This window comes from Brachyhypopomus gauderio, chromosome 3 (assembly GCF_052324685.1).
Source record: "Brachyhypopomus gauderio isolate BG-103 chromosome 3, BGAUD_0.2, whole genome shotgun sequence".
NCBI lineage: Eukaryota > Metazoa > Chordata > Actinopteri > Gymnotiformes > Hypopomidae > Brachyhypopomus > Brachyhypopomus gauderio.
The window spans coordinates 32524352-32539320 of record NC_135213.1 but is presented as its reverse complement, the minus strand read 5'-3'; the positions used below and the strand labels follow the sequence as shown (position 1 = coordinate 32539320).

At 48.2% G+C, this 14969-nt stretch overlaps 1 protein-coding gene across 3 annotated transcripts in view; it reads left to right on the top strand.

Moving 5' to 3' along the window:
- The window catches only part of edil3a (EGF-like repeats and discoidin I-like domains 3a), a 122972-nt gene that overhangs the window by 46678 nt on the left and 61325 nt on the right, over window positions 1–14969 (top strand). The gene's annotated exons all lie outside the window — the stretch shown is intronic.

Genomic DNA, 14969 nt, shown 5'->3' with positions numbered 1-14969 from the left:
CCACCCACCTGGACACCACCTTTTCACTGCGTCTTACGCTTCACCCGCTCCCTTCACGGCTGCTTTTGAGTTGTAGCACTACAGTGTTTGTCAGGCAGGAATTAGTCAGCGTGCTGAAATTGCTTCATGCACTTAAAACAATGCATGTCAAGCTCTTTGAGCAAGTGCTTCCTACAACATAGGACTATCACGGAGTTTAAAGTGTAATGTGTGTGTGTGTGTGTGCACGCGAACGCTATGCCTGCAGATTTGTCCTCCTTGATGCAGAATGAGGTAATCCTTTGACAAATCTCTGTGCTCCTATAGCTGAATCCTGCTCACAGCATTCATTCTGTGTGAGCCCTATGGATTTAGCTACCTGTAGTGCCATTTTATTGTGGGTAATAAACAACATTACAGACTTCATATTGCCACGAGTGCAGCGTTATTACCCTTTATTGATAAAATGTCGCCTTACATGGGTCCGTTTAAAGAACACATTAAGTGGGTTGAATTGAGTTCATGTTCAGGCCACAGGGAAAAAGATAGGAGAAAAAAACCTGGACATTAATAACCGTTCACTGTAGCCAGACTGTCTGCCACCAACAGTTTTACTGCAGCCAAGATTCTGGGATTGACACCACCATCAGCCACATTTGGGGGTGTGACACGACTTTCCGAACCCGGATGGAGAGTGGCTGATTCTGTCAGACCAACCGGCACCTCCCATCCTCTCGTGCGTGCTCCGGAAAAGGCAGGCGCAAAGACAGGAAGTGATGCGGCGTGGGGGTCGGTGCGGCCCTCGATCCACAGAAACGGGCCGTGCTTTCTCAGAAAGACGGCTCACGGTTCCGTTCTTCTCCCGTAAGACTCAGATTCCACGGCGCGAGAGGATCCACACAGAAAAACGCGGCTGTCCGTTCTGATGCCGTAGTTAAATGTGACGGATCACCCTGGATTAAATCATCGCCTGGGTGTTGTTGGCTTTAGGGGATTTTTACAGAGACTTCAGTTCTTTCGTGCAACACGTGGCTCGCTCGCCGGCTTTCAGGCATTTTACACAGCAGTGCGTGATGTCTGTAGAGTACCGCAGAAGGACAGATGCCTTTTTCTTTCCTCTCACAAAGGAGAGAAAAGGAGGCGGTGAACTTCTGCGACGGCCTCCTGTCAAATCCACCAACCCAGGCCATTTTTTTTTGTTGTTTAGTTTTTTCTCGCAGGTTGAAGTGAGAATGAGGTGTGCATAAACCACCCATTACTTTCCATTAAGCTTGAGCAATTTGTGGGGATTTACTGCCGCATGCACATGCACTAAGGGATGCCGGCGTGTCTTTAGCTCATCGCAGTCAGACTGCGTAAGTAAAGATGCCCGAGATCTAAAGTCACTAAAGAACAAAATCTGCCATCTGCGTAATTTCCGCAATTAAATGATAAAAGATGAGTAATAAATGGTTTCCAAGAATGGATGTGTAATAGACTTGGTTGAGGGCTTTTAAACTGCTGACGTTCTTAAAGGGGGGCGGATAAATGTTAGTGGAATTTTATCAGGAGGAAGGAATCCTATTCACAATGCAGCTGTCTTATTGGGAAGGGGAATGCAACTATATAAAAAAGGTTTTTAGCGCTTTGTGTATGGGCAAAAATAAACATTTTGTGACATATTTTCCTTCATATGTGGATCGTCGTTAGCAGGTGTTGGATATATTTGCTTGTATAAACTTTGCAACACTGTAAATGAGAACAGGCAACTCCACAAGCGTTGCGGTAGCATGTCAGCGTTAATGCCGTGTTTACACCACCCAAATAATAAGAAGTCGGTAACGGTCCTGTGGTCAGAAGCTGACTGGTAATTAATAGGGTGGAGAATGGTAGTTTAGGGAGAAAGCTGTGCATGATATTATTGGCCACCTATAAAAAATACCCACAATACTTAGAGTATCAAGGAAAGTTGCAGGTTTGTGTGTGTGTGTGTGAAATCCTGCAGGTTGCATTTACTGAAACGATGCTTTGATCATATATGGTATACCTTATTTCTTTCATTACACCTAAACAATACCTTCAGCATCCCGTGACATGGTGCGAGGATCGGGGCTTGCTTGCTGCCTGAGCGGTTTAGACACAGCTGGTGGCCCCGCTGACACGGCACAGGTGAACGCGGCCTAAATCCTGGCCCCGGGAGAACCGGTCCTGTCGCCATCAGCCTCAAATCCGATTTCACACCCGTGGCGTTATGGGCGCGCTGAGCCGAGCGGGAGGTTGAGAGGCAGGAGAGCAGCGGCGCTCGTCGGGAGAGTCGGTCGCACAAACGCCGCGGTCAGCTTCGGCCTCTGGAGTCTGACCTTTGGGTCTCCCCATTGTGGAACGCGGGGTCAAAGGTTAAACTCACGGTCGAACAGAAACGTTACGGTCGACATTGCATCAGCTGACGTGACAGAGAGGGCCCGACTCAATCTTTCAAATTGCTTAACAATAGTGGTTTCAGAGTCTGAAATCAAGAGGTGATGTCTGTCCAGATAGTCGCCGCTTGAGACGCAATGGCTTGAAGCATTTCAGGGTTGAATGCTCCCATTCCATTTCAAAATCACAAGCAGTACACTTCAAATTGAAATATTTCAACACTTCTAGACCATAAAATAATTAGGTGCAGGGCTGGTGCCTTTGGTACCTCTTGCAGTCTTGTTATATGTCAACATAAACAAAAACGCAATATGGGTTCATTTTAATGAGTGGAGTAAGCAAAATGAAAGGTGTCTGTACCAGAGCGTCCATCCCCTGACAGGACTGCAGTGAGGGAGCAGGACGAGAGACAAGCAGGGTGGCCTGACATGGCCTCATATGTAACAGGCCCATTTAAATGAACACACAATGCAGGTACGTGTAAGTGAGAGAGAGTGAGAGAGAGAGAGAGAGAGAGAGAGAGAGAGAGAGTGTGTGTGTGTGTGGTGTGTATCTGTGCACACATTGTCACAAAGATCTATGGTAATTGCCTGAAGCTCCATGTCCAATCCTCTGGCCATTAGCTTTCTCCAGTGTGAGATGTTGCTCTGGACTACAAGCGTCTAACATAAGCTTGCTCCTCATATCAACGTGAAAAAAACCTCCTAAAAGTCCTCCTCTTGTTATGCCACGTCGTTTTTGACCTGTCTCGACCGGAGGACGGCGACCCCCTTGGCTCGAGCTGTCGTCGTTATAGCAGGTCGCGATATGGTGCGAAAGCCAAAGCTGTTTTGTCATTAGTGCAACGATGGGCCCGTTTCCTGTTAGCCACTGTGCGGGCAAAATGGCCAATTACCACAAGGAAGTGGTGCTGTGGCCAACGTGGGGCCGGGCGGGGGGGTATTGGCGCCGGACTCAGGGGTGGGGGGGTTCTGGAAGGGCACGGCTACTCAGCAGGCACCCACGAGCCAGAGTCCACCGCAGTCTCAGTGGCGATCGCCAACCCTCCCAGAATGCTCTCCTGCCACTCCACACAGCAACTAAAAGCATGCTTCGGTATGAAGTCAGCTGTGTGTGTGTGTGTGTGTGTGTGTGTGTGTGTGTGTGTGTGTGTGTGTGTGTCTGTGTGTTTGTAATATAGTATTAAAGTATTAACAGTTGGTGAGGGGTAAACTGAAATGTTTGGATTAGGATTCTGGTGTATATGATTTGTTTATGATGTATCATTCATTTATGAATCTGGAATCAGGGATTAATTGTTGCACTTTCTTGCATAACATATAATCTCTGTCCCTGTACATATGCCCCTCCCTCTCCCCTTCTCTTCCTCCCCCTCTCCCTCCCTCCCTCTCTCCGTGGCATGGTATGGGGTCTTCAGCAATCTCCCGGGTGCAGGATAATGCATGCAGAAGGTTGTTGAAGCCAGCATGGTCCAAGCCCCTGGGACACATTGGCTCCTTCAAACGCCCGTGAGAAAAGGCACGTGAGCGCAAGGAAAACAAGATTAAACACAGTTTTAAAAACAAGGAGGTCTTGGGTGGGTGGGGCCATGCTTCAACTAGGACTCAGAAGGAATATCTGAGCGTGGTTATTGCTCCCCATTGGCTAACGACATTTCATGGTACCTGATTCCCACTTTGATTGGCGAGCGTATTTTGGCTTGTTTATGCGAGGACTCATGTCTGTGTCATAGCGTTACGAGATTGTGACGTGAACTGTTCCTCGGAACCTCCTGCTGTGCTTCTTTTATCAGCAGGCCCCTCCTTCTTGAGCTCCACCCCCATTTCAAGCATGTGGCTGTTCTGCATCTATTCACTTCCTGTTTACATTGACTGCTGTTAGAAAACGGCGTCAAAGTGGAATCAGTTCTTCTAATCCGGCTCAGCAGACGACATGAAAACTAATGGCCTGAAAAAATGTGCAGGGACATTTCTGACCTAATATTAGTCAGCTAACAATGCATAAAATATTCAAGTATAATAATAAACATATAATCAGAACATGTAATATTTAAGTCAGTATTACATCTACAGATATGTAGAAAAATGTCCAAGGAAACTAAATAGAAAATCCCAAACATGAATGTCCTATGAATTGGGAACGACCACAAGTTATTCAGCTCATATTTCTGATGCTTAAGGTGTGTAATAATATTCCAGTGTCATCCATATTGTGTATTGCCATGGCTAAATTAGCATGCTATCGCTAATATAGCATGTGTTTGTGTATAATAGTGGTATTCTGCTGAAATTTTGAATAAAATATATTAATAATAATAATAATAATAATAATAATAATAATACAATACTGAAAACAGACAAAAACAGTAAAGAAAGAAATTAATTATTTTATCTTTAATATCCTGTCTGTAGAAAATTAAGTAATGGAGCCCTGTGAAACCTAATTAAGAACTAAGTTGATTTGCAGGGATAAAGCCATAGTTGGAATAATTAGAGCCTAATTTCACTGAGTAATGCCATTTCTTAAATCATTATATAATTACAATACACTTTGTACTTAATCATACATTGCTTACACTTCATTAACCTATCTACATTTTAATATGCCTCACACACACCATTATGATCACCATGCACCTCGTTCACTCTGACTGGGAAGTTCTCCCTCCTGCCGTGCAATTAAAGGTTAAAACCATGGAGGGATTCTCCAGGCTCGTGGAGCAGAGCGGTGAGAACCGTCAGCCCGTTAGCTCGGTCGAGAGACCAGGTCTGGCCGCGCCCGGCTGTCGGTGCAGCGATGCCTTTGTGGCACTGTAATGACCCGTAACGGAACTTGACCTCTCTGGACTCTTGATGAAAGAGAGGAAGAGAGGGAGAAAGAAGGAAGGAGAGAAGAGAGAGAAGAGACTGCAGATGAAAGAACTATGAGAGGACGTGTAGGAGCATAAACTTCTGCTTGATACATTATATTGCCAAAAGTATTTGCTCACCTCCCTTGACTCACATATGAGCTTAAGTGACACCCCATTCCTAATCCATAGGGTTCAGGATGACATTGGTCCCCCCTTTGCAGCTAGAACAGCTCCAACTCTTCTGGAAAGGCTGTCCACAAGGGTATAGGAGTGTGTTTATGGGGATTTTTGACCATTCTTCCAGAAGTGCATTTGTGAGGTCACATACTGATGTTGGATGAGAAGTCCTGGCTCTCAGTCTCTACTCTAATTCATCCCAAAGGTGTTCTGTCGGGTTGAGGTCAGGACTCTCTGCAGGCCAGTCAAGTTCATCCACACCAGACTCCATGTATTTATGGACCTTGCTTACATTGGAGGAGGAAGGGGCCAAACTATTCCAACAAAGTGAGGAGCAAATAATTGTCCAAAATGTCTTGGAGTTCCTTTCACTGGAACTAATGGGCCGAGCCCAGCTCCTGAAAAACAACCTCACACCATAATCCCCCCTCCACCAAATTGGCACAATGCAATCAGAAGTACCGATCTCCTGGCAACCGCCAAACCCAGACAGATTCGTCACTCCAGACAACATGCCTTCACTGTTCTAGAGTCCAGTGGTGCCGTGCTTTACACCACTGCATCCAACGCTTTGCATTGCACTTGATGATGTATGGCTTGGATGCAGCTGCTTGACCATGGAGACCCATTCCATGAAGCTCTCTGTGCACTGTTCTTGAGCTAATTTGAAGGCCACATGAAGTTTGGAGTTCTGTAGTGACTGACGCCAGAACTTTCAATTCTACATTTACCTAGTCTGATTGTGTGAATTATGTGTGACTTGTGTATTTGTGTGTTAACGGGCCGCCCAATGGAGGATGGGTTCCCTTTTGAGTCTTGGTTCTCCCGAGGTTTCTTCCTATTCCCCACCATCATAGAGAGTTTTTCCTTGCCACCACGGACGTAGTTTTGGGGGGGGACGGGGGGGACATGTCCCCCCCACTTTTTCAAAAGCCGGTTTTGGTCCCCCCCAGTTTTTACAGTTAAAACCAAATATTTAAGTAGCGACGAAGTCATGTCCCCCCCACTTTTTAACGGTTAAAAAAACCAATATCCAAATAGCGACAAATCTAGCACTAGGATCATGCAGCACCCCCCCCGCTCAACAGTTCGCCACGCCACCCCAGGTTGTGTCCCCCCCACTTATGAAATCAAAACTACGTCCATGCTCGCCACTGTCGCCTTTGGCTTGCTCATTAGGGTTCTGGACCCATAGTATTGTTAACCTTGTAAACCCTGTAAAGCTGCTTTGCGACAACTTGAGTTGTTAAAAGCGCTATACAAATAAACTTTGATTGATTGATTGATTGACGCTGCAGTAAGTTGGTGACCTCTTCACACTATGCGCTTCAGCATCTGCTGACCCCACTCTGTCAGTTTACGTGGCCTACCACCTTGTGGCTGAGTTGTTGTCAATCCCAAACACTTCCATTTTCTTATAATACAGCTGACAGTTCACTGTGGAATATTTAGGAGGGATGAAGTTTCATGACTGGATTTGTTGCACAGGTGGCATCCTATCACTGGAATTCACTGAGCTCTTGAGAGCGACCCATTCTTTCACAAATGTTTGTAAAAACATTAATGCTTAATTTTATAAACCTGTGGCATGGAAGTGATTGGAACACCCGATCATTTGGATGGGTGAGCGAATACTTTTGTCAGTATAATGTATCTCAGGGTTGGGAAACCAGTGTCTGCTGTACTGGGCTGTATGGGAGTTTAATGATAGTTCCATCATTGGTATCAGAATGTAATGTTTGTTCTTAGTTAGAAGGACTGTACAGTGTTTTTTACTAGCATATCATTTTTCTTATATTTCATGGCTTCAGAGAGTGAGTACATTACTGGTGTCATTACACGGAGATCGTATCTGAGAAGCTAGTGCCGTTGAAATGCAGGTTAATTGCTGAGATAGCACATGAGATAAGCGTCTCCATCTTTTTAATGTTCACTTCTTTATTCATAGAGATTGAACTCCAGTACAGAAATACTGCCGAGATCCTGGATCACTGTGGCAGTTCAGCCTTTATGTGTTTTTTAACAGTGGTGTAGGCCTAATGTCTTGTGAATAGTCAGTCAGTCAATTCCTGATGCTTTTAAATGGCGGTAAGCAAATCGCATAGTCTGGGTAGTCTGCTAATCTCCCCCATCAGATCAGCTGATCCAGGACTGTGCAAACTGTCTGAAGACAATTGCAGTGTGTCACTACATTCTTCCACTCAAATCCACAAACACACACACACAACTACATATGCAGAAAGGACACACACACAAACCAAATGCACTGCTTACATTAAAGATTAGACAACTTCATTTCCGACCAACCTACACAATGTATGTCTGCTGAAAACCCTCCACCTCCACAGCCGTATCACTCACTGTCAACGTCTGCTGTCAGGTGGAACCCCCTATTCCTGTTGCCGTGGTTTCATTATCCCACCGCTGTCTCACAACGGCACTGCACTCCTCTGCTTGCTGCAGTGCAGACGAGGTCTCCTTCCTACAGGCCGGCCGTCTTCCTGCCGAGCTAACGCCCGTTTTAACGATGAGGTGGTTCTGTCGCCTCGAGCACGCGTGCGTCAGAGCGGATGTGATTGCGTGGGACGGGTCACAGATGCTTCTGATCTCCATCGTCCGTCTTCTGAGAGCTTGATCCTCATCACGAACCGCGCAGACGAGACCGGCCCACCGCACATGGACGCACACACACACACACACACGCACACGCAACCAACAATTGGTGTCATTAAGGCCAGCACAACTGCGGTGTGACGAGGCATCACCAGGCCCTGTCAAAGCCCAGCTTCAAAGGCAGAACCCATTTTCCCTCCCATTCCACTGAACCCACACGCCGCCTGCCATCCGCCAACAACTCTCGCTGCCGTCATTTACATCAGAGTCTTGCGAAGGGCCACGCGCCATTCAGACAGACTATGAAAAAAAAAAACTAATTGGGAGAGACTCTTAGTCTCATCGCAGGTCCAGCTGCTCCTCCGTGCCGGGTAGATCGAGGGCGAGAGAGGCCAGCCTGCATAATGGCAGCTATACACGTGTACGTGGGCCTCTCTTCACACGTGGACGTGGGCCTCTCTTCACACATGGACGCGGGCCTCTCTTCACACGTGGACGTGGGCCTCTCTTCACATGTGGACGTGGGCCTCTCTTCACATGTGGACGTGGGCCTCTCTTCACACGTGGACACGGGCCTCTCTTCACACGTGGACGTGGGCCTCTCTTCACACGTGGACATGAGCCTCTCTTCACACGTGGAAGTGGGCCTCTCTTCACACGTGGACACGGGCCTCTCTTCACACGTGGACACGGGCCTCTCTTCACACATGGACATGAGCCTCTCTTCACACGTGGACATGGGCCTCTCTTCACACGTGGACACGGGCCTCTCTTCACACGTGGACGTGGGCCTCTCTTCACACGTGGACATGAGCCTCTCTTCACACGTGGACGTGGGCCTCTCTTCACATGTGGACGTGGCCCTCTCTTCACACGTGGATATCGGCCTCTCTTCACATGTGGACGTGGGCCTCTCTTCACACGTGGACATGAGCCTCTCTTCATACGTGGACGTGGGCCTCTCTTCACACGTGGACGTGGCCCTCTCTTCACACGTGGATATCGGCCTCTCTTCACATGTGGACGTGGGCCTCTCTTCACATGTGGACACAGGCCTCTCTTCAAACGTGGACGTGGGCCTCTCTTCACATGTGGACACAGGCCTCTCTTCACACGTGGATATCGGCCTCTCATCACATGTGGACGTGGGCCTCTTTTCACACGTGGACAGAGGCCTCTCTTCAAACGTGGACGTGGGCCTCTCTTCACATGTGTACATGGGCCTCTCTTCACACGTGGACATGGGCCTCTCTTCACATGTGGACACAGGCCTTTCTTCACACGTGGACACGGCCCTCTCTTCACTTGCGGACACAGGCCTTTCTTCACACGTGGACGTGGGCCTCTCTTCACATGTGGACACAGGCCTTTCTTCACAGGTGGACACGGCCCTCTCTTCACATGTGGATATCAGCCTCTCTTCACATGTGGACGTGGGCCTCTTTTCACACGTGGACACAGGCCTCTTCACACGTGAACGTGGGCCTCTCTTCACTCATGGACGCTGGACCCCACTTCACACGTGGACGCTGGACCTCACTTCACATGTGGATGCAGGCCTCTCCTCACACGAGTCTGCGGGTCTCTCTTCACACGTGGATGCTGGGCCTCTCCACACGTGGATGCAGGCCTCTCTTCACACGTGGCCACGGGCCTCTCTTCACACGTGGACACGGCATCTCTTCATACGTGGACGTGGGCCTCTCTTCACTCGTGGACGCTGGACCTCACTTTGCATGTGGACGCTGGACATCACTTCACATGTGGACGCGGGCCTCTCTTCAAACGTGGACGCTATGCCTCTCTTCACACGTGGACACGGGCCTCTCTTCACACGTGGATGTGGGCCTCTCTTCAGACACACACCTCATGACGCAGGAGCCCATTACCAGGGACAACATGGCCCCCACTGACCATTAATTCACCGCCACCAGCCACCGAACTAAAAGGCAGCGCGAGAGGAGAGTAAGTGGCCGTGAGAACAGCGTTTCCTGTCCTTCCGGCTCTCGGCTGACATTCCCTATTATCAAACGTGAGGTGTGAAATAGGCCTGCACGTTAACTCATTGTCACTGATTTACATGAATGGACTTTGTTCTGCGTTGCTGCTGGGTTTTGTTCTTGTCTCTTCGACGTGACTAAATTGGCTATGGAACAAAGAGGCTGGCTGATGTCTGTTTGCCTTTTGTGTGTGTTTGCGAGTGGGTGTGTGTTTACGCGTGTGTTGTTTGGCGAGTGGGTGTATGTTCGCATGTGTGTTTTGCGAGTGGGTGTGTGTTTATGTGTGTGTGTGTTCTGAGAGTGGGTGTGTGTTTACACGTGTGTGTTTTGCGAGTGGATGTGTGTTCGCATGTGTGTTTTGTCAGTGGATGTGTGTTTACATGTGTGTGTTTTGTGATTGGGTGTGTGTTTACGTGTGTGTGTTTTGGCGAGTGTGTGTAACAAACAAAGATCATTCTACTTCCATAGTAAGATCTGTAAAGGCTGTATGAAGAGGCTGGTGTGGACCACTGTATCTCTCACACTGAGCTGCCCACCCGACCGGGGCAGACCGGGGTAGATAGGTGCCCGTCTCCCGGATGCCTGAATCGCAGATAACAAGACGGAGGAGCTGTAAGCCAGGTCAGCCGAGGACCTCGCCTCGGCTCAGAAGGGGTCACAAACCCACCCACCTCCGCCGCCCGGCTTCTCCCCAGACGTCTCGTTTAGCCGGCGCCCATGGAAACAAGCGTCTCGGAGATCAGCGGTGACCTGTCCATTTCGCGGGCGGCCGTTCGGCCCCGCCGCACAAGTCTCTGGAGCGTCGCCCACGCCGTCAATCAACCAGGAGTGCACATCCGCCCGGAGCGGCTAGCCAGGAAGTATGCTGAGAGGTGGTAGAGGACAAACGCAAGGGCACGTGTCACGGCCTGTGGAGGCTCGATCGTTTCTGGGTGTTTGTTTGAGGATTTGAGGAGGCTGGTGGAGGTAGAATACTGTCTGCATTGACACACAACATCTTAATGATTTTTGAGTCTTCAGAGGAGTATAATGTTTTAGCATATCAGGTATTCTGAAGCCTTTGGAACTTAAGATCTAGAAAATGATGTGTCATTCTCTGCTGGTGTCTGTTTCTTTAAGCTGTGGCAAGAAAGCAGATTCGAAAAATATCACAAACCAACAAATGAAGAATCGGTCATTCATCCAGTGAAACAGCCAAGACATTCAGTGGATGGGGTGTATTCCCAGTGACAAAAGGCAAACTACAGTCTCCTACTACACAGAGGAGAGATGGAATCTTGTACCGCGCTTCTCTCATTCCTGCTCTCTCCTGGGAGAGCCCTCGACATTCTATCCTATTGCATCCCCTCCCCTTTCTCATTCTCTCCATTTCTCTCTTTTCCTCTCTCTCTGCATCTCCAGCCGCCCCTTGCTCTCTGTCACCCCCCCACTCTTTCTGTTCACCTCTTTAGTCATATGCCTCCTCCTCTCCCACGTCTTGCTTTCCCTCCCGCCTCTATTCCTCTCTCTCTCTCTCTCTCTTTCTCTGTCTCTCTTTCTCTCTCTCTCCCTCTATCTCTCTCTCCTCTTTCCCCATCTCCCCAGCCTGAGTAAATGTGTAACTGCTCTGTCTCATCGCCACAGCCGGGCCTCCTCTGGGTCTTCCTCGGCTATGTTGCCGCTAGGCACCCTGCCAGAGCCCGTTAGCGCTCGGCCCTCGCCGCTGTCCGCACTGCTGCCACGAGGCCGCCGCCCCCATCCCCACCGGCCACGCCCCTTAGACGACGCCGGTAGAATACGGATGCCGGGAAACACACATCACGATGGGCTCCCGGCAAACTCACACTGTTTACCAATTCCCATCCTGCGGGCATTTTTCTGGAATAGCATTTTATTGTTTGTTTTTAACACCCATGGTAATTTCACCACATTCAACACACATTGCTGCCGTGCCCCCCGTAACTAAGCAGATGGTGTCAATAGTGCTCAATAATAGTGGATCAAACAGGCAGTAAGCGTGTAGCATCATCTCCTTTGGGACCACAAAGCTGTGGTTGAAGGTCATTGAGTTGGTGGGTTACAGTTCTGCTGCCCTACAGTCGTTCCTCGCCGATGGGCGGATCCGGCTCTCCAGCACCACGGCAACACCCTGCGTTTGTTAGGCTTGCCGATAAAAGTGTGATGCTAATCTGGGAAAATCAAATACCAAACATCCGGTTATCGTCTCAAACGCTGCAGAGCTACAGAAGCACACGGTGGCACCTTCACAGGACAAAGGACATGTTTATGTGGTCTTCGCATGGGAAGAAGAGGAAGAAGAAAAAGCCTCGTGAATATGGACCTTTAATGACATTCAGAGCTCTTTCATGTGAGAGCTGTTCCTTCTGGAGCATTTTTATGGAGATATTTTTTTATAAAGATTTATTTTGTCGATTCATGAGATCCATAAGAAATAATAGAAGTGCACATTGTTGTTTTATAAAACTTCAGGGGTAGGTGTCGGAGGAACCCTTCCACTGAGAGAAAGCAAAATTAACATTCTAACCACCTTTAAAGCACCTTTAAAGTTTTGATGCAGCAGGCGTGGTCGGGCCAAAGGTAGGGCGGTGCTGATCACATCAAACGCATTTCTACCTCTTCTGCAACCACAAACCCAAACCTTATGCTTCAGAAAGAGAGTTGATAAAATTCCATCTGAGCCCAATGTCGCCGTCCTGTCTAATGAAACTGAAAAGAAACAAACAAAAAACAAACAAACAAACAGGCCACCCACGTGCTGTATCGAATACAAGTGTGGGAAGCGGGTTGCTCGGGCCCTGGTGTTTCACGTCGTCTCCCGGGCAATTTTCGAGGGTTCTCTTGCATTCGTGCCACAGGTTTTCGCCTCTGATCGGTATGCTGGTGGCGTTCGCTGCTGTGTGTCTCAGACCCAGGGGGGCGATGACACTCGAAGGGCTCTTTGGAGTGCAGTAGAGAGGGCTTTTAAGGATCCTCTAGAAGTCTTCAGCATGGCCTTGTGGTGTCTCCCTCTCATCTGCCTTTCTCGCATTTTCTCTCTTTTTCTCGCTCTTTCTCACAGTGTCTCCCAGTATGACCTGCTGAAAGCTTTAAACAGCATTCTAAAAGAAATGATCTCAGCATTGCTTTCACCTAATGCATTTATGAGCTCTGTATAAGTGCTTACGTGCACGCGTTAGAGTCATACCAAGATGTTTTAAGAGATCTCTTAACCTTTGGGTGATTTAAAAGTGCTCATGTGCCTTTAAACATTCTGCTTTTAATGAAGATTTTAGTTAATTAAAGCTTAAAAGTAATTAAATACTGTGTGTGTGTGTGTGTGTGTGTGTGTGTGTGTGTGTGAGAGAGAGAGAGAGAGAGAGAGAGAGAGAGAGAGTGTGTGTGTGTGTGTGTGTGTAGGGGGGGGGGGGAGTCTGGTGTGAAAACACTGCTTTTAAGCATCTGCAAGTGAAGTGGGGCCAGATGACAACAGCCTGTGTGAACTTCTCTAAGTACCATCACCTGTTCCATCTGCATCACAGAGGCTCAGTACCTTTATCTTCTCTTCAGTCTTCACTGAGAATATCAATGGCCATGGTCTCCTCACAGTAATCAAGCAGCGCTATGGTCTCATCATGACTCCTCCTGGCACTGCAGTTACAAAAGGATGTTCATAGCGAAAGGAGATGAAGTCTTACACACACTCACGCCTCTCTGTTTGGTTTCTGCACTGGAGGATGAACAGGGAGAGGGGAACCGGCTTGGCCCAAACTAGTAGCCGATACATTTTTCCTGCCAGACATGAATTCCTGCTGCTGTACCTGAATTTTTCTTCCGGTAACTAAATTCCTCCAGCTGGACCAAAATTTCTTCTGCTGGATCCAAGTCGAAGTTTCTGTGATCAGCCATAACCACCTGTGTCAAATCAAACTGGATGGCAGAAGGGAGATCTGCTATATCTGGTACAGGGGGTTCGATCCACTGCCCTAGCAAATGGAGCAGGCTTATGTGTTTCACTAGAGCGAGTCTAGAAGCATAGTAAGGTCAGTTCTCCACATTCCACAGGGACATTCCACAGGGACATTCCACAGGAACATTCCGCAGGAGCATTCCACTGGGACATTCCACAGGAACATTCCACAGGAACATTCCACTGGGACATTCCACAGGGACATTCCACAGGAACATTCCACTGGGACATTCCACAGGGACATTCCACAGGAGCATTCCACGAGGACATTTCGTAGGAGCATTCTGCAGGAGTGTTCCATGTGACCATTCCGCAGGAACATTCCATGGCAGCATTCCATAGCTGCAGAGCACAAACACCATGGAGGATCCGCCTTCCATTCCATTAATTAAAATTGGAGGCATCAATGAAAATGACGGGGCTACGAGCAATTAGCGCCAAATTATTTTAATTAGGGTCACTCCTGTGTGCTCTTTAAGTAGTCACATTGGCAAGCTGTTGAATATGCATAAGGACCAGGATTTTATTTATTTATTTATTTTGCTGTTATTTTATTTAGTTATTTATTTATTTTTGCATTATCTGCCTGGCTTCCTGAAAGGAAAGTGTAAACACTCAAGCAATTAGGTTTCACCGCTTAGTCCCTACAAATGAGCTGAAGGCTAATGTCAGTGTTGGGAACAGGACACCGAGTGCTTTGTGTGTGACGCGCATGGCCAAGCCCTTCACGCCATTTAATGCTCCTGCCATGTTTATTTTCACGTATATTCATTATATTATTTATTTAAAGAACTCTTTAGGAAGCTCAGGTCGGTAGCTAGCGTATCGGGATGACCCTGGGAAATTAGCGGCTTGCTGTGTGAACGCTGAAAAACGAAGTACTGGCTCATTTTGTCGTGCAAGAGTGGCACTAGAGGCCGAAGCTGTTTGGACTCTGGGTCGGGTCAGACGGGGGTTTTTGTCTGTAATAGCGTGCTGTGTCCATGGCTGGCGTGTCTCTGCCCCC